The 19887-nt window shown below is 39.6% G+C and overlaps 1 protein-coding gene across 31 annotated transcripts in view; it reads left to right on the top strand.

Moving 5' to 3' along the window:
* The window catches only part of MAGI1 (membrane associated guanylate kinase, WW and PDZ domain containing 1), a 757001-nt gene that overhangs the window by 483212 nt on the left and 253902 nt on the right, over nucleotides 1-19887 (top strand). The gene's annotated exons all lie outside the window — the stretch shown is intronic.

The raw sequence follows: 19887 nt of genomic DNA, 5'->3' as shown, positions 1-19887 counted from the left end.
ACTCTAATTAGGGACATTTTCCTTTATGTCAAGTTGAGATTTTTGTTTTTAATAACAACTATACCTTGTTCCTAATACTCTCTGGGACCAATTAGGGCAATCTCCATCACGGACTGTCCCTTTAGTTATAGGAAACAAACTCAGTTATCCTCTAAGCCTTTTTTCTCTGGTCTAAACATCCTCCCACTTTCTTAATCCATTCTTTATGGCTTAAATCTCTTCCACTGGACCTTCTCTAGCTTAATGCCCCTCCTAAAATGTAGACCCTGGCTCACCTCTCCTTTTTTCCTTTCATCAAAATTTTACATATTAAGATTTTACTCATAATTTTTTGCAATTCTTTATTTAAATATTTTTCTTGTTGATGGCTACTAAGAATATAATTAACATTTTAAAAAATAATTTTTAGAAAGGAAAAAAAAGATGGAGAGAGGGGAAGAAAGGAGCATCCAGTTTTGAATATTCATGTTCCAAAGAGATGCTTTTTGCCTTAACCAACAGATTATGACTTGGAGAGGGAGCCTGTGGTCAGGGATTGAACTGTGACCATGTGTGGTCCAAGCAGGCAATCATGAGTTCAAATCTGGCCTCAGATATTCACTAGCTATTCACCAAGCTGGACATTGCACTTCCCACATCAGCCATCCCCCCTGTCTGGAAGCTACTTCTCCCTCAGTGCCATTCCTCAGAAACATTTTCCTTCAAGGTTTCACCTGGATGGTACCTCCTCCCAGAAGCCTTCATTCCTCAGTTTGACTGTTTTCTCTTGGCCAAATTACCTTGTTTTTGCTTATCTGTAGAGATTGCATTGGTATGTTGTATCCCTCCCCCCACACCCCCAGTGGAATCTTCACTCTTTGAAGGCCAGGAGCATGTTTGTGTTGCCTTCAGTGACATACAAATCCCTTATTGCTCAGCCATCTGTCGCTCCTACCTGACTCTTCATGAAAATCCTGTTATGACGTTTTCTTGTCAAAGACCCTGTCATTTCTTTCTCCATTGGATTAAGACAAAGAGAAGTTAAATGACTGACCTAGGATCACACAGCTAGTGAGTGTCTGAGGCTGGATTTGAACTCATGAAAATGAGTCTTAAGGAATTCAACAGGAGTTACTTAATCAGAATTGAATTGAAGAATGGAGTAACAGCATAAAAGCCCTGGGCCACTGTAGAAGTGAGTGATCACTAGAGAAGTTAGAGAGCTGGAAGGAAGCTTCAGAGTCATTTAGTCTGTTTGCCACATTATATAGATGAATTTGAAGGCCAGAAATTATCATAGATCATCATCATTTATTTTTTATGAACCTTACCTTTTTTATTTTTTTAAATCCTTACCTTCTGTCCTAGTATCAGTTTGAGGAAGAGCAGCAGGGGCTAAGTAATGGGGGTTAGGTGACTTGCCCAGGGTCATATAGCTAGGATGTGTCTGAGGCCAGATTTGAACCCTGCACCTCCCATCCTCAGATATGGCTCTATTCACTGAACCATGGGGCTATCTCCTTCTCTGGCCTTTAATACTAGACTTTTTCTGCTAAAATCATAACTTCCTCCTGCCATGTTAGACAGGCAGAGGATGGAATCCAAAGGACAGAGGGGATGTTTGAGCTCACATGCTGCCTGGCTGTCTGGAACACAACCTGTGCTTTTTACATATTGTTGGTGGTTCTTTTATACCGTAGCTGCTAAGTATTAGAACCTCAGGCATACTAGAAAAAAATAACATTTTTCTCCCAGAAATAAAAAAAAATGCTTCATCTCCTAGCTTTCTGGGGTTTCCATAGAAACTGCCCCTAGAAACTCTTCCCCCATCTCAGAACTCATGGGAATTTGCCCAGCCTCCTATCGGGGGCCGAGGGCCTGAGGAAAGGGGAATGACTCCGGCAGGGTATGTTAAACAGGCAGCTTGTAGCTGAGACAGAGGACGTGATCTTCATCTTCTGTGAATTCCCCTGATGATTGTCAGGCTGTGAAGTATATGAGGCCACCACTTCTGTAGGACTAGAGGAAAAAGAATCCCAAAATACTGCTTTCCCAAGAGAAATACAATCATTAGGCACTCCTGCTTGGTATCTACGCCAGCCTAGTGTCTGTGAGGACCTGGGTTCAAATCATACCTTTGGACAAATCATTTAACATCCCCAAGCCTTGGTTTCCCCATCTGTAAAATGAAAGGTTTGAACTAGATGACCTCTGAGAACCCTTCTAGTTCTTGAGCTATGAGCCTGGGTTTTTTTTTCATGTTCAGTTGCTATTGCTTATTCTTTGTGGGTGTTGTCCCACCCTGAGGGGGCTAAAGAAGAAAGCCAGTGCAGATCAGGCAGGGCACATTGACTATGTACAGGCTTAATGAGTTTCTAAACCTCTTTGAAAGACCATGCTGTATATTCACAGTGTTCAGGCAGCTAATTAACAGACTAATGGGTGGAACAGTTAAGTAATATATTTTTTTAAGTGTACCTTCTTAAGCTGCAGAAATCTTTAATTATATCCTCAGAAAGCAAAGTTTGTTCCTGCATTCTGAAAAGTTTTAATAGCGAATTTTGAATCTAATGGCTGGCGGGGCCAGAGCAGCACTAAGGGGTTGAATTCAAATTTCTGTGCTGAAATACAGGGAGAAATCCAGTGCACCGTCCCCACACAGCTGCCAAGCTGGAATTCTTCCAGCACAGCTCCCTCCATATCGCCAACATGCTCAAGGATAGTCAATATCTCTCCTTGCTTCTAGGGGGAAAAGGCAAACTTTGGTCTTTGGAACTTTACGATATGCGTCTGCTCAACTTTCCAAGGGGTAGATGGATGAAATGATGGAAAGATGGAAAAGTGGAGGAGTGAGGAGAGAGACAGAGAGAGAGACAGAGAGAGAGACAGAGAGAGAGACAGAGACAGAGACACACACACAGAGACAGAGAGAGATGGACAGAGGGAGAGAGAGAGGGATGGACAGAGACAGAGAGATGGAGACAGAGGGAGACAAAGAAACTGAGAGAGGATGGGAAGAGGAAGGGAGGGGGGATGAACTAGATAGCCTATAAAGATGATAGATTGATAGAGATACTTGATTGATAAATATGATAGGTAGATAGGATCAATGAAACAGGTACATGTTATAGATAAATAGAAATGACTGGTAGAGATGGTAGATATGAAGGTAGGTAGATAGGATCAACTAAGTAGGTTTTAGTGATGATAGATTAATGGAGGTGATAGGTAGATATGATCAGATAAATATATTATAGACAGATGATTAGAGATGATAGATTAGATAGATATCAATTAAAGAGATGATAGATTAATAAAGATGATACATTGAGGTGGTAGATTGATAGATGTCATAGATTGATAAATATAATCAATTAGATTATGGATAGGGATAATAGATTAATAGAGATAGATAGATAGATTGTAGGCATAGCCATGTTTTAAGCTCTCATTATATTCCAGTCTCTTTGCCAAGCTCTAGGGTTATAAATGGAATCAAACAATAAAATTCCTGCCCTCAAGAAACTTAACTTCTTTTTTTTTTAACCCTCACCTTCTGTCTTAGAATTAATACTGTGTATTGGCTCCAAGGCAGAAGAGCGGTAAGGGCTAGGCAATGGGGGTCAAGTGACTTGTCCAGGGTCACACAGCTGGGAAGTGTCTGAGGTCATATTTGAACCTAGGACCTCCTGTCTCTAGGCCTGACTCTCAATTCCCTGAGCTACCCTGCTGCCCCCCCTTAACTTCTAAGGAAGCAAGATAACTCGTAAAGGAGAGTCAGAAAGGGTTCTGGAAGGGAGAAGGTTTTCTCCAGGATGTCAGTGCTTTAGTTTAGGAGGAGGAGTCTATGAGAGTCTAATTCTGTTCTTCATGAAGCATACCTGAGGTCTTTGCTAAAATAGCACTCCTGGTGAGGAAGCCTCCAAACAGGGAAGAAGGGCTTCAAGGTGGAGGAGGATTCTCAAGGTTGGCAAATGTGACAATCAAAAAGAAATGATTTTGCATTAATCTTCCACAGATATTCTTGATGTATGTAAATATGTTACCTTCCATTTGCCTTTGTATGGGCTGTTTTTGTCTGCAAACACTTTCCATCTTCATATTGCCTTTTTTTTTAAACCCTGACCTTCCATCTTGTGTATTGGCTCCAAGGCAGAAGAGTGGTCAGGGTTAGGCAATGGGGGTTAAGTGACTTGCCCAGGGTCACACAGCTAAGAAGTGGCTGAGGTCAGATTTGAACCTAGGACCTCCCATCTCTAGGTCTCTAGGACTGACTCTGAATCCACTGAGCCACCCAGCTGCTCCCTTTATATTGTCTTTTGAGATCTCTAAATCACTTAAAGAATAAGCTTAAGTATCAAACTCAAATTCACTCTGTTTGGAATCCTTCTCCCACTTACTATTAATTAAAAAAAAAGTTTTGTATTTACTTTTTTGGGTTTTATCTCTCCTGTCCCTTAAAAAAAAAAAAGACACGTTTTCTAAGAGCAGAGATTTTTTTTTTAATAGATGTAGAGTTTAGATGGAGCTCAGCAATCAACTAGTCTAACTCTTTCATTTTAGAGAGGAGGAAAATGAAGAAAAAAGAGATTCGGTGACTTCCCACAGCTCATGTGGACAGTAAGAGGCAAAGGGAGGGCAGGTCCTGACCTGTAGTTCAGTATAGACCTCCTTTGCCAGGCTGCCTTACAAAGAGATTTACAAGGCTTGAAAGTATTTTAAGAAAATGACTAACTTTTGTATTTCATTCCCCAGCTCTTGGCAAAACAGCTCTTACATCAGCTTGCATTTAGTAGGTGTTTAATAAAATGTCTGTTGAGTTGAAGCACTATGTTGGGAATATCTGCTGTGTGTATCCTACATATCATTCCCTGAATCTGATTATCAGAGAGGCTCTTGGACTTGATCCCCAGCCCACTCCTTTATTCTTCCATTTTTTTAGAGAAACCCCAGAGACAGAGGAGTTGAGATACCATTTTGGCTCTGGAAAAATCATGGATTTCCAGAATGTCCCAGTGTAGAGTGCTTGAGTCATTATTCAGACTACATAGGTTTCTTTAATTCATTCATTAGTTTGTTGCATTAGAGAAGGCAACACTTAAGAAAAAAATAGGTAAAACTGTTTTATTTCTGTTTATCGTTCTTTCTCCAGAGGTGGACATGCATAAGTCATTCCTCCAACATTATTTCTGTGGCTGAATATAATGATATATTCTACTATTTTAAATCTACACGTATACACACAGTTTAAAGTGGTTGGTTTGTTTTCTTTTAGTTTTAAAGTTGTACGGTCTACCTCTGCTACTAGTAATGTGACCACATTTGAGTGAGTCACTTTTGCATTCTCAGTCTTGTCTGCAAAATGAAGATAACTGTAATCTCTGTCTTAAAGGGCCTCGAGTCATATAATATATGGGAAGAGCTTTGCAAGTTTTAAGTCACTGTTATAATCGTAATAGTTAACATTTTATAATGCTTATAAGTCAGTGTAATTTTAAACTTAATACTTTATATTATTTAGTTTTGTATTTTTGGTTTATGTGTTAAATTTTACTACGTTGTTGCATAAATTGTTGTATGTGTGTAAATTATTTAATTTGACCTGTGAAATAGAGACTGATGTTATCCCCATTTTACAGATGAGGAGACTGAGGCAAAGAGATGTTCAATGGCTTGCCCAGGGTCACACAGTGTCTGAGGCAAGATTTAAATTTGGGTCTTTTGGACTCTAATTCCAGTACTTTATCCCCTAAGCCACCAGGCTACTGATGAACTATTATTATTTTCTTTCTAGTTGAACAAGTTGAAAATTGGCTTCATTTATGTTGAAAATGCTATTAATTCGTCAGGGGTTTTTTTGTACCTTCTTCTAGAATGTGAATTTATTGTGCATTATAGAATAATAATTAACAGTTACGAAGTACTTTAAGGTTTATATAACTAATCTGGGCTTTATCACACCCACTAAGTCTTAGCTTCCAGCCTTCTTACCTAGATTTTACAAATGAAGAAACTGGAGATCCCAGGAGCCTACCTAGAAATGTCAGAGGTCTCTGAATTCGAACTCAGATCTTCCCTGAGTCCCAGGTTCAGCCATTTGGCCCATCTCCTATATTGCTTCTATTATCTGTAGAAACCCCTTTGATTCCTCTCACTTGGAACACTAAGCTGCTAGGCTTCCTTTCCTTTACCTCTTGTAACTGGAAGGGCTGGATAGGGTCAGGTTTGGATGGGAAAGACTCCCCCTGGCTCCAGCCACCCCCACTACTTCCACCCCCCATGCAGATCATCAGGATCTTTTTCCTTTAAAACTTGACCCAGAAAATGAGAGAGTATAATGTCTCTAGCAGTTCCCATTTTGGGGGGATAGTTACAAGTGCTGAAAGCATCAATTTTCATTTCATGCTCTGAATTGTCTGTAATAGAGGTTTTTAGCGAATCTTTTTAGGCAGATGAGCCAAGGCTATTTGGGCTTCCTTTGCCTGAATGAGCCTCAGGGGGAGTGAGGAGGGGCCTGAAGCCCCCAGAAAGAACCAAAAGTTGGCCAAAGGTAGTAATACTCCAACCACCCGTGCCCAGACACTCCCCTCGGACTCTGGTCAGAGACTGTGACCTCTCTCCCAGAGATCATCTGAATTCTGCATTCAAACCCTACCTCCTGCTTGTAGCCTTTCTGAGCCATTTCTTTTCTCTGATTAATATCTCTCCTCACAATTGCTTTTTTTTTACTTTAGCATACGTGTGTGCGTGTATGAGCATTATATAAGCACGCACACATATATGTAAATCTTTATGTATGTGTACATGAATGGCGGATGGATAAAATGAGAGTCAACCTACAATAGTGGATAGAAAAGGTGGTCTTGGAGTGAAGAAGTCCTAGATTCAAGTCCTGCCTCTGTCCACACTGTCTTTGTGGTCCAGAGTCAATTGCTTAACCTCTTCCCCAGGAAACTCTCCAAGACTATAAATGACAGAGCAGTTACAAATGTACATTGGGTGGAAGTTTTCTTCCTGGAAATTCTTAAGCCAAAGAAGTCATGTAAATAGAAACGCTTTCCCCTAATGATCAAATAGTCAATTTATTAAGAATTATTAAAAGAATATTTATTATTATAAAAATATCTGACTGTGTCAGGTATTCTGCTGAGTGCTGGGGATACAAAAGAAGCACAATACAGTCCTTGCCCTCAAGGAACTTAAATCTAATGGGGAAGCCAACATGCAAATAAATATATATATAAACGGGGTATATACTGGTTAAGTTGGAAGTAGTTAGCAGAAGAAAGGCTCTTGAATCCTAAGAGGGTTGGGGAAATAATAGAATTTGGGTTCCTTAACATCAGGCACTTTTCTATTTTTCGTTGGGATCCCAGTGCCAAGAATAATGTTGGCATATAGTTGGCATGACAGAAATGTTTCTTTGAAGGATCCTGCTGTTCTTCTTTGCCATGACTTGGGATGCAAAGTAAGGGAGCAATATCCCAAGATATTATGGATTGGTGGTAAAATCTTAGTAGTAAAATTAGTGGTAAAAGAGAGTTGCCTCTTATACCTCTGTATATGGGGAATTGGATGAGACTACAGAGAGCATCTGGTCCAAACCTCACCATTTTACAGATGATGAAACTAACACCCAGAAATTTTAAGTGACTTGCCCAAGGTCACTCAGGTGGTAGCTCATCAGTAAACAAACACATAGGAAGTGTTTACTATGGCTTTGGTACTGGACCCTACCTCAGAGAGCTTCTAAAGAGGGAGAGAGCATGTAAATCAGCCAATACATATAGAATAGATGGCTGTTATCATTGAGAGAAAAGTTCTATCAAGTTGGGAGCCAACTAAAGAAGGTGGCAAGGAAGGAAGGAAGACAGGAATTCTGTGAATCGATGGTGGCGAGGGAAAAAAGATTAGAGACATCTGGGAATACCAGCATCACAAGCAAGATTTTAGCACTGATTCCCTGATTTCAGAGCAGGATCTTTTGCCCTGTACCATGCCATCTTAATATATACATATATATATTCATTGTGGTATAGAAAAAAATATGAATTTGAATCCTTGCTAGCCCAGGACTCAGTCTCCTTATCTGTAAAATAAAATGGGTTGACTAGATGACCTCCAAGGTCCTTTTCTTCTCAAAATCTATGATCTTGGGAGCCAAGGTCTCAACATTAATGGCAACTATACCATCATTTGACCCAGTGGGAATTCCAGGAAATAACAGTTTGAGCCAGTTGACCCCATTATTCTGCCCAGGCTTTGCTTGTTAATGGGAAACCAGCAAGCCTTTTGAAAATTACAGTGCTGTGGCCATTTTATCTCTGTAAAAATACACGTTATTTCCAGCAGATTTTTTTTTTAAAGCAACTTATTGTAGGTTGGAGAGAAGCAGCTTTTGCCATCTCAGAAAGATCCCTCACCCCTCCTTCTCTTCTGTATTTGCCAGCATGTAAAATAAAGGTGTGACAGCTAACAGTTCTTCCTGCCAAATGATAGAAACATCTCTTGCCAATTCAAAAATACATCCAGTACCTTCTCTGAGGTTTCATTTTTTTTCTGTTGCTTCATAACCCCCTCAAGTCCCCTCCCCTCCAAAATGAAATTAGTGTCTCCAAAAATTCATCTTTGGTCAGTGTTTAATATGAATAGTAGTCAGAGCAGCCAATCATTAGAAGAAATGTAATTCCTTGGGTACAATTATAAAACAGTGCCTTCATCCTTAGTCCTATCCTGTGGCATGAGGAAGGAAATCAGAATCTCAGGACAGGAAGGTACTTCAGAGGACAACGGTCCCATCCTTCTGTGCTCTGAGTGACATCCTGCTTTTGTACCTTGACCTCCAGTGAAGAGCAACCCCTACCTCCTGAGGAAGTCCAGACCCTTTTGGGATAGATTTCATTAGCAGACATTTTCTTATTTATGCTTGTATCTTTGCAACTTCATCAATTATTCTTGAGATCAGTGTAATTTCTACAAATGTTTTATTGAATATTTGCAATGCACAAAGCATTGTGGGGAGCAGCAAAGAGGAAAATGAGTAAGTGCTTTCAAGAAATTCCCAATTTGGTGGCAGCTGGATGGCTCAGTGGATTGAGGGCCAGGTACTGTGTGACCCTGGGCAAGTCACTCAACCCCCCTTGCCTAGCCCTTCTCTTCTGCCTTGGAACCAATCCACAGAATTGATTCCCAGATGGAAGGTGAGGGTTTAAAAAAAAATTGTTTTACTGGGAAGATACCATATACCCGCAGAAAAATGAGTCTAAAGTCCACAGAAAGTTAATCAAAGTAATTTCAATATGGAAAGGTCACTCATTAGTTTAATCCCTATTTGACCAGAGAAACTTTCTAAGAAGCAGCATAATGTAATTACTGCATTTGAAATTAGGAAGATAGGCGTTCAAAGCCCACTTCTCACACTTACACTTTTGAGTGGTTCCAGCTAAATCTCTTTAAACTTTGAGCCTAGTTTCCTCATCTGCAAAACAGTGGGGCTGGACTCAGTGCCTTCCTCATCACTATGAATGCATGAATCTCAATCTTTGAAGGCCATAGTTATGATCTCTGTATCATAAGATACAATTTGGAAACTCTTCCCCATTTTTGCTGACTCTTTCTTGAACACACTTCAATTGATCAATGTCTTTTCTAAACTGATTATAATGTGCACCGAGGTGGTGGGAGCAGGATGGTCAAGAGTACAATTGTCGAGAATGTCCCCTGTCTGGAGAGTTATGGCTCTGTTTTTTTTTTTTTTTAAGTTTTGTCATTATTATTATTTGCAGAAGTAGGATGTTTTCCTCTATTGACTCCTCTTGTTCTTCTGGACATTTAAACCTTCTAGATCACAAGTTCAGATGAATGCTGTCTTGCTACACCAATAAAAGAATAAAAATGATAGCTGGTACCATTATTCATTTTTTATTAAGAGAGAGATTGAATTTTAAAAAAATCACATGAGGGTCAGCTAGGTATCTCAGTGGACTGAGAGCCAGATCTAGATACAGGAGGTCCTGAGTTGAATTGTGGTCTTATACTCCTAGCTGGGTGACCCTGGGCAAGTCACTTAATCTCCATTGTCTAGCAGTTACTGCTCTTCTGCCTTGAAACCAAACAATTGCTGCTAAGACAGAAGGTAACGGTTTTCAATCATATATGACTACCTAAGTCTAACTTAAGGTCTATCTTTCTATAATTTCTATAAAAACCAAAGTTTCTTATTATATTCTCTTGCCAGAACATAGGTATTTTTTTGACTGACTTGAATTAGCACAGGCTTAGATCAAAAGTTTTATATTGCATCTAAATTATGCCATTATTAAACATTCTATTTTTACATTTCCCTGTCCTGATCTCCTTATTGATATAATTTTGATCCTTGGGTTTTATTTCCAGCGTATAGGGCTGGACAACTCTTTCATTATCCTTTCTGTTTTCCTAGCCCTTCCCATCAGTTCAAGGATGATGTCTTTGGATTAGCCGATGGCCTCTTTTCCAGATGAGAGCGGTACCTATTGGTAATTGCAGAAGCCGATCAATTACATCTCCGCTCATTGCCAAACATAACTAGTCAGTGGTTGGCACTGGGGTTGCTGCCAGCTATTTCTTGGCAAGGTCTAGGTGAGTGGGTGTGTTAGAGATGTATCTTCCTTCACTCCCAGGAAGCCTGGCTAGCTGACATAGAGTCCAGGATCATACCACATGACCCCATTTTTAAGTAATTATTGAGTGAGGCAGCCACTCACCAACTGCACCATTGCCTTCATGACCTGCTGTTCCTGCTGTGACTGAGTCAGCCTTTATGATAGGATTATTATTCCCTTGTAGAAATTTCAGTCCTGCTTTGGAGCCTGATCTAGAGTGTGAGACTTGGAGAACACTCCTAAGGAAAGGAAAGGAAAACTTTTGGAAACTCTGTTTATTAGTTTCTATAGCTGGGGTAAGGGGAAGAAGGATTCTGTTTAAAGTGTTAATTATTTTGTATTCATTCAGACTACAAACTTCACACTCTTCTTTGAGTAGAAAAGATCTCAGGACTGATTTTTTACACACACACACACACACACACACACACACACACACACACACACACACACACACACAAATACTGGTGGTCTCTCTCACCTTCCAGAGAATAGTGAAAGTAATCATTTCACCTTCAAGGAGAAAATCACAGGGCTTTTCTTGTTAAAAATTTCCAAAGCAAATTTGTCTGAAGATTTACCTCCTAATCTTGTTATCTCTCTAATTTATTTTTATTTAAGGGGATGAGAGAAGACAGGAGAAACAGAGAGGGACAGATACAACTTAACTCTGAGAGCACCTTGCTTTCAAAGCTCAAAGAGACCCAACTCTCCCAAGCCTCATTCTGGATACTTCCATTAGGATACAGTGATTGACCCACAAGATTTCTCATATAATTAGGGCAAAAGAGCTCTTTGATTTTTTCTTTCTTCCATCTCATTTTCTATTGTTATTTTGATGCTACACAAGCTCCACAGATTTAGACTGTCTTAAGGGGACAGAAAAGAGAAAATGTTTAGAAACAGGGATCCTACCAGGCATGGAGTCTCTTTTGGGAGCAGAGGTATTTACATTTCACATTTTAATGTCTTGACCATATAGGGTACATTCATTCATCATTTTTAAGTCAGTCTTCCATGCAGAAAGTGGGAAGTAGAAGTCACAGAAGTTTTTGAGACACTTCTCAGTCTTCATAGATGAATTAAAAAAATAATTTTAATATCGTTTTATCTACAAATTGGCACATGATGATAGCCCTTTAAAGGGATAGATTCCCTCCTCACTCCATCGGATTTTGATAGATGATCTTAATCTTTATATAATTCAGTTCAAATCAATAAATGCTAAACATGAATAAGAATTGGGAGAGATACAGTTTTTGGTTAAGATAGTCCTAGCTTTCATAGAAGTAGAGGATGTGATATATGGACTATTTATATTTATTCAATAACTATTTTATTTTTAAGAAATCAAACAATCTTTCACTGGGGTACTAGAGAATTTGGAGGGGAAATGAATATCTCTCCCAATCCATAACTCTTGATGTATAGTTATAGTCTTAGTTGTATGGGGACAGTAAGTGGTGAAGGAATTTGCCTAGGAATGTCAGAGAGGGTACTTGAACCAAGATTCAGATTTTTTAAAAATACATGAAAAATGTTTGAGAATTGAAAATAGATTATTATATATGGTTATAGCCGAAGAAGGAAATAATTACTGACTGTGGATTGTCCTTCAGGTGAAGCTTTCATGGAGGAGATTACATTTGACCTGTGATTTCAAAAAATGAATAAGTTTTTGTTAATTAAAGATAGGTGGGAAGGACATTCTAAGGCAGAGGGACCAACAAGTAATTCAATAAAACGGTAACATAAATGTATGTGGGATGGGAAGAATAGGAAATAAGAATGGAAAAATAGGGTGAGACCAGATTATGGAGGGCGTCACATGTGAATGTAACTCTAAGGAATAGGAACTTAATTTGGCCATCCGTAGGAAGCTTTGAAACATTTTAATAAGAGTGATGACATCATTATTGCTGTACATAATGATAAAGAGTTTAAATTGGGCAGTTGGGTGAAGAAAGAGAAAAGAATGATGGTGAGAACAGTTGAAAGGACATTATAATTGTCCAAGCTGGTGGAAAAGAGGGCTCTTCTTGGATGATAGAGTGCAAATAGAAAAGGAAGGACAGATGAATAAATGAAGAAACATTTCTTAATTATTTATTATGTGCCACACATAGAAGACAGCCTCTTCCTTTAAGATACTGTCGAGAGAGGGCATATATACGTGTTTCCTGAGAAACACTGTGAAGGCAATATCCACTAGCCACGACTTGGCAATTAATTAGATTAGAAAAGTGAGAAAAAAATAAAAAGTCAAAGATAAACTCAAAGTTATCTGCCAAATAAAGGAGACTAGAGAGTCATCCAGTCTTTATTTCATGCTTATTTAATGGTAGAACTACTGACAGAATAGACCAAGCAGAAGAAAAAGCACATTGTGGGGGCTAGTAGGGTAGAGGAGAAACAAAGCTTGGTTTTAGCCTTGTGGAACTCAAAGTGTTGACAAGAAATCCAAATGAAAATATGACTTGTCAAAAACACTGCCTTACCTCTCTTATATCTTAGAACTGATACTTAGAATTGATTCTAAGACAGAATATAAGAATTTATTAAATAGAAGCAGCAGCAAATATCTGCAAGAGAGGTGGTCGCCAGTGTCAAACATGGCAGAAAGGTTAAGGGTAATTGACACAATGCCAGATTTTAGTTATTCCAGGATTGGTGGAAGGTGTTAATGCCATCTCCCTTTTCAAAGAACATTGATCCTTTCCTAGCAAATGTGCCGTTTTCTGTATACACCCTTATTTTATTATGTACCTCTAATCAGGATGCCATCAAATATAGACAAATTTTCCCTGGTACCAAATCAGTACCATTTTGCATCGCATGAACCTTTTAAAATGTTGCTTGTAAGAGAACGGAGGTCCAGAGAATTTGAATAAAATGCTTCACTTTCCATAGACATTGGGGGTTTGAGAGATTAGGCACTGTAGCAGAGAGATCTGCCCTTCTTGAGAGAAAACCAGGGTCACTGAATGTAAGCAAAAGACAAAGGGCTCACTGCTTGACATCTAGGGAGGATTCCTCTCCTTTTCCTACCTGTTGGATTCTTGTGGCTATTCACAGCATTCAAACTTGAAAGGAAGACCCTGCCACTTTATTTGTTTCTTTGTATCCCCATTGGCTAACAAGAATTCTTCAGTTGTGTCTAACTCTTCATGACCCCCATTTGGGGTTTTCCTTGCAAAGATCCTAGAGTGGTTTGCCATTTTCTTGTCCTCATTTTACAGATGAGGAAATGGAGGCAACCAGGGTTAGGTGATTTGGCCAGGGTCACACAACTAGGAAGTATTTGGGGCCAGATTTGAACTCATGAAGATGATCCTTCCTGACTGCAGGTCCAACACTCTATCCACTGCATACCCAGTTGTGTGTGTGTGTGTGTGTGTGTGTGTATTATTTTTATTTTCCCATAAATAATATATATATGTGTGTGTGTGTGTGTGTGTGTGTGTGTGTGTGTCTATATATCCATCAATAAGCATTTGTTAAGCATTTACTCTATGCTAAACCCCGGGATTATAAAAAGAGACTAAAAAAAGTCTTTTTCCTCAAGGAGTTCACACATGTATACACATGTTTCAACACACACACACATACATGCACATATGTGTACAGTTGCGTGGATGTCTATATCTACATGTGTGAACATGTATGTATTATAATTGTGTATATATACACACATGGGTTTGGGGTGACGATGGCATTGTGCTCTCCCAGACTCTCAAGGAAACACTCTGGGAGCCTATCCATTAGCTGGCTCTGAGTCTACGTGGGTGTGGATCCATGTGTCCTGCTTTTCATGCACTCAAGCTAAACATATATAGCCCTGATGGAAATCCTATGAAATAAAAAAAAATCAGTGATGCTTATAGGAGTCACTTGTCAGCCTAAGGAACCCAGCAGCACTTGGGGAATCTAATATCTCATTCTGTAGCCTTTGCTTACAGGCCCATCTTTTGGATGGCCTTTCTGTTCAGGTATATGTCTCTTGTCTAGGATGAAACAACTGTGATTTTTTTGTCCCTTGGAACAGAGCAGGGCAAATCTCAAAGACACTTCATCTCTCTGACTTCTCCAAGGCATTGCTTTAAAATAAAAGGAAAAGCTGGCTCAGAGCCATCCATGTCTTCCTCTAATATGTCCTTCCTTGAGAAAATGCTTTTGTGATGTGTTTTGCTTTTATATGTTTGGATTTGTACATTTTTTTCAGTGTGGACAGTTGCCCCCACTGATTGAACTCATTAATGTGTATGATTTTTACTTAAAGAGTTGCCTCAGAAGCCAGAATGGCTATCCCATTCATTATGCCGATAAGAAAACTGAGAAATTGAGTTAGTTGTCTAAGGTCACACAGACGCTGTAAGGCAATGGAGGGAGCAGAATCTTAGACTTAGAGATGGAAAGGATCTTAAAGAGCCTCTATTTCATCCTCCTCATTTTTCAGAAGAAACCTTAGTACCTTGCCCAAGGTCACCCAGGAGGTAAGTGGGACACCCAAGATTTGAAATCGGACCCCCAAACTCCAAAGTTGTTCTCTTTCCCTGCCCCCAGCCTTCATTTATTTTTTGAGAATTTCCAGGGGAATTGAGAGGTTGGAGGTCAGTTGACCTGACCAATACCAGATAGTATTTGGCAGAAGCAAGATGTGAACTCAGATCTGGTTGGCTCTCAGCATTTCCTCCCATCTGGTGCATACCAAAGTACATGAGCTTATCTATTCTCTCTTCTTCTCTCCATCTTATCTGTAACTGAGAAAGTAGTTGAAATGGAGAAGAGTGAGCACCATGGAACAGATTTCCTCCTGGTCACTGAACCTCTGGTTGATGTAATATGGATTCTTAGGGCTCATCCCCTGGGCTTGACTCCATGTTTGGACCCCTTGCCCCACCCCAAGCAGTGGGTCATTGATATCCTGAGATGTAGAAGACCCAAGCCACATGCTTTCAGGTCTTTGAAAGCATCGAAATGCCTTCTTACTCCAGCATTTCTTTATCTTGGGCCTCAATTCTCTCAACTATTTTTGGGCTAGATTTTTCATTACTGTACCCACCATGAACATAATTAAGCATCTGTCTTTATGTCACTAGGGAAACGGTGCTAAGTTGCTACATATCAGTGACCCAAATAACATGGAGAACTTTGAGGAAGCATGCAGACAGTGACTCAATTTGCTTCTAAGTGACTTTGGATGTCAGGGGATCCCATTTTTCTCTTGGTTGCCATTCCATTTATATAGAAACACGTTCAATAGACTTGGCTCTGTTTAGTTCCTTAATAGATAACTGGTCAGAAACCTTGTGTAGGGAAGAGAAGATAGAACATTCTCTAGATTTTGGACATTACCTCATGTTTCTTTTCTTTTCCTGTGTATCCTCCTCATAGTTGCCCAAGTAATTTTCTTTTTTTTTTACATTCAACAAATTTCTTATTTTTCCCAGATTACACATCAATAAAATTTTTCAATGCTTTCTTTCTGACATTTTACAGTCCATGCTCTCTCTCTCTCTCTAATTTACTAACAGTCTGCTCTGCTAATTCAGGATCTTAGTGTGGTGGTTACAATGAGAGGGGTTGCGCTCTCTCTCTCTCTCTCTCTCTGTCTCTCTGTCTCTGTCTCTCTGTCTCTCTGTCTCTCTGTCTCTCTCTCTCTCTCTCTCTCTCTCTCTCTCTTTCTCTCTCTCTCTCTCTCTCTCTCTGTCCCTTCATCCCTCCATCCCTCCATCCCTCCCACCTCTCTCCCATCCTCTCCAAGAAGGCAAGTAATAGGATATAGGTTGCCCATGTGTAATCATACAATGTATATTTCCATGTATGTCACATTGTGAAAGAAGGCACATATCACTTACAATAGAGAAAAATTCATGAAGGAAATAAAGTGAAGAATGGCATACTTCACTCTTTCATTCTACATGCAAACTGTTCCTTTTGTGATGGTGGAGAGCCTCTTTTTTTTGTCATGAATCTCTTGGAGCTCTCCTAGATCTTTACCTTGTTGATAATAGTTAATTCATTCATAGTCAATACTCATACATTATTGATGTTACTGTTTACAACATTCCACTGGTTTTGCTCACTTTGATTTGCATCATTTCATATAAGTCTTTTATGGTCATCCCAGGTGATATTCTTAAAACCTAGGTCTAACCCTATCATTCCCCCTCCTCAATAAGCTCCAGTAGTTTCCTAACTACTCTAAGAATAAATATAAAGTCCTGTGTTTACCATTTGAACCTCCACTCAGCCTTCCCTCAACCTTCCTTTCCAGAGTTTCCATTACTTTCCTTTGTCTTACCAAATTGGTCTTGTTCTGCCTCAGGCAGAAAATTCCATCTATTTCTTCCTTGCAGTGAAAGAAACTATACTGATTCTAGGTAAGTTCTCCCTCCTTTCCTCTGCTTCTTATACCCCAGATTTCTTTCAGATTAACCCATCTTCTCAGACTTTTTATTCAGTGTTTCAGTTGTGTAGACTCTCTGTGGCCCCATTTGGAGTTTTCTTGGCAAAGATATTGGAGTGGTCGCCATTTCCTTTTCCAAGATTTCCAGATTTGATCTTGGGAAGAGAATTATTCCTAACTCCAGGCACTCTATCCACCGCACCTTCCAGCTGCCTCAATTCCTTGCACAAGTGACCTTTTTTGAATCCCACAAGACCTGGTGCTGGTACCACCTCTGCTCATGTTAGTGGTCCTTTAGCATGTGCAGTACCTGTGGGCAAGGACTGTTTGAGTCATAGTTTGTTTGTTTGTTTGGGGGTTGTATGTACAACACTTAACATGGAACATGATATATGTTGTAGATACTTGGTAATTCCTTTTGAGCGATCAGATAATTGATTGGCATTCTTCACATTGGGGGAGGGATAAATGGATGGATGGATGCACAATTGTCTTTCCTCCAGACAATTCCTCCAGACGTGGAAGCTCTCACACCTGGTATTTTCAAAGTTTGTCTAAGAAATGTTGGTATTTTGACTTCCTACTAATTTGATCAAATACAGCATGGCCAGGAACAAAACAGAACCATGTTTCCCTTAGAGCTTCCTGGCAGAAATGGTGAGATTTCATCTTTGGATAAGACTGCGAGTTTGTGGGAAGACAGGAATCAGCATGGTTTTGGCATTTGGTGTAAGAAATCAAAACATACACAGTGCTGATGCCAGCGACCCAACATCTTGGCACTGTGGGGGTCGGAGCATGTGGAAGTCCGTGGAAGTTGGAGGTATTTAGTGGGATCTTCCCAGTGGATCACCATCAGGCTTGTGATTCAGTTTGTAGTGACTGATATAGGCAGCTGTAGGATCCTCAGAAAGTCACTTAACCTTTGCCTCAGTTTCCTCATCTGTAAAAATGAAGATAATAATAGCAGCTATCCTTCAAGGTCATTGTGAGGATCAAATGTGACAATATTTAAGGTACTAGTTGGTTCAGTGGATAGAGTGCTGGACTTAGAGTCGGGAAGAGTTGAGTTCTTATTCTGCCTCAGAAACTCATGAGCTGTGTGACCTCTGTGAAAGTGATATAACTTCTCTTGGCCTCAGTTTCCTTATCTACTAAGTAGGGATAAAAATAGTACCTTTCTTACAAGTTGTTCTGAAGATCAAATTAAATAATATATGTAAAGTGATTTGTAAGACTAGGAGCACTATATAGATGATGATGATGATGATGATGATGATGATGATGATGATGATGATGATGATGATGAAGAGGCAGCTAAGTAGTCCAATGGGTAGTGCAATGGCTTTAGAAATAGAAAATTTGAATACACATTCTGCCTTCCATATTTATGATCCTGGCTAAGTCACCTAACCTCTGTTTTCCTCCAATTTCCTCCTGTAAAAACTAGAATAATCATAGCACCTGCCTCCCAGGGGTGTTGTGAGGATCCAGTGAGATAACGTTGGTAAAGCACTTGGCAGATTTGAGAACATTATATAAATGCTAGCAGCAGCTGAAGCCATAATAAAAAGTAAAAGAAATAAGCTAGAGGGCATGGCATTTGCCTCAAGGATTATATAATTCTGTGAGGCAGCTCAGGAATTTACATGAAACTAAGCAGGATATAGTTTAAGCTTAGCTGAGGAAGATGGAATTCACTGAATTCATAGGAATTTATCAAAAGTGAGACCGAGGTGACCTTGAATACTTTTATTCATTTATTTTATTTTTGGTTTTATTTTTTTACCCTTACCTTCTGTCTTAGAATCAACTGTAAGACAGAAAAGCAGTAAGGGCTAGGCAACTGGGGTGAAGTGACTTGTCCAGGGCCACATAGCTACGGAGTGTCTAAGGCCAGATTTGAACTCAGGTCTTCCCAACTGCAGATCTGACACTCTGTCCACTGTGCTACTAGCTGCCCCTTGACCTTGGATTCTTGGATTGGAGGTTTGTGTCTATAAACCAAAAAAAAGTCCAACAGGTCCTAATATATTGGAAGGCTTCCAGTGCAGCTTGCTAATGGGTCATGTGCTAGACAAAGGAGGACCAGCCTAACAAAGTTGGGAGAAATTCATCGGGGAAGCCAACATTTATTAAGTACCTACTGTGTGCCAGGCACTGTTCTAAGCACTTTACAAGTATTATCTTATTTGATTCTTACAACAATCATGGGAGGTAGGTGCTATTATAAACTTTATTTTGTAGCTGAGAAAATAGGAAGAAGAGACTGAGTGACTTACGTAAGGTCACACAGCTAGTAGTAAATGTTCTTCCAGCTGAGCACTTTAGTATAAACTAGCAGGAACCAGACTTTAAGTATTAAAGATCTCATAGTTCCCACTGGATTAATAGTCACTTTAATGGAAGCTGATCTGTCTACCCAGAAATCCTTGCAAATCCTCAGAAACCAGAAATTAGAGACAAATCCAGAAATTGCAATAATGAGAATTCTGTTTTCTTGTTTAAAGGGTTACTAACTCAGTTCAGAGAGGCAGCAGTGCCTGGTGGATAGAGAGCTGGCGTCCTAGCTAGAAGGACCAGGTTTCAAGTTTAGCCTCTGATACCTATTGATTATGTGACCTCAGACCTTCTACTTAATCACTAAACAATTCTTTTAAGTCTATAAATTTCAGAGAAAATACTAAAATGAATTGATCCAAGGAGCTCCCTCACCTAGATGTTCCCTCTACCAATGAACTCACAGACTCAGCCCCTCTCCTTTTCCCTGCTGATTCAATAACAATTCATGGAAGGTCACCCTCATCCTCTAAGGTCTTGTAAGGATTATAGATGGCCATGTATACATATGGGTGA

This window comes from Monodelphis domestica, chromosome 7 (genome assembly GCF_027887165.1).
Source record: "Monodelphis domestica isolate mMonDom1 chromosome 7, mMonDom1.pri, whole genome shotgun sequence".
In the NCBI taxonomy this organism is placed as follows: Eukaryota; Metazoa; Chordata; class Mammalia; order Didelphimorphia; family Didelphidae; genus Monodelphis; species Monodelphis domestica.
The sequence above is the reverse complement of the archived record's forward strand: the minus strand, read 5'-3'. Positions and strand labels throughout refer to the sequence as shown.